Source organism: Halyomorpha halys, unplaced genomic scaffold (assembly GCF_000696795.3).
Source record: "Halyomorpha halys isolate HHAL.00 unplaced genomic scaffold, Hhal_1.1 Scaffold865.1, whole genome shotgun sequence".
Classification (NCBI taxonomy): domain Eukaryota; kingdom Metazoa; phylum Arthropoda; class Insecta; order Hemiptera; family Pentatomidae; genus Halyomorpha; species Halyomorpha halys.
In genome coordinates, this window is record NW_027110332.1 from 82,021 (window position 1) to 82,284 (window position 264).

Here is a 264-nt window from a genome sequence, read left to right on the forward strand (position 1 = left end):
AAAAAATATCCTTCTCACAATTAAATTCTAAATATAAAATAAAAAAATTATACTGACGAAAAAAAATAATTAACTAACTTTTAATTTTTAATTTATTTAAATTTTATTCATATACAGCATGCCAAAAAAGTTTGATGGTAAAACAAAGGACAGGTCCATGCAAGTTGACAATGGGGAGTCCTGACTACAAATTACCGATAACGTGATGGCAGGCAAGATGTAAAGCTATAATTTCATATAACTAAGAGAATAAAAATAGATGGA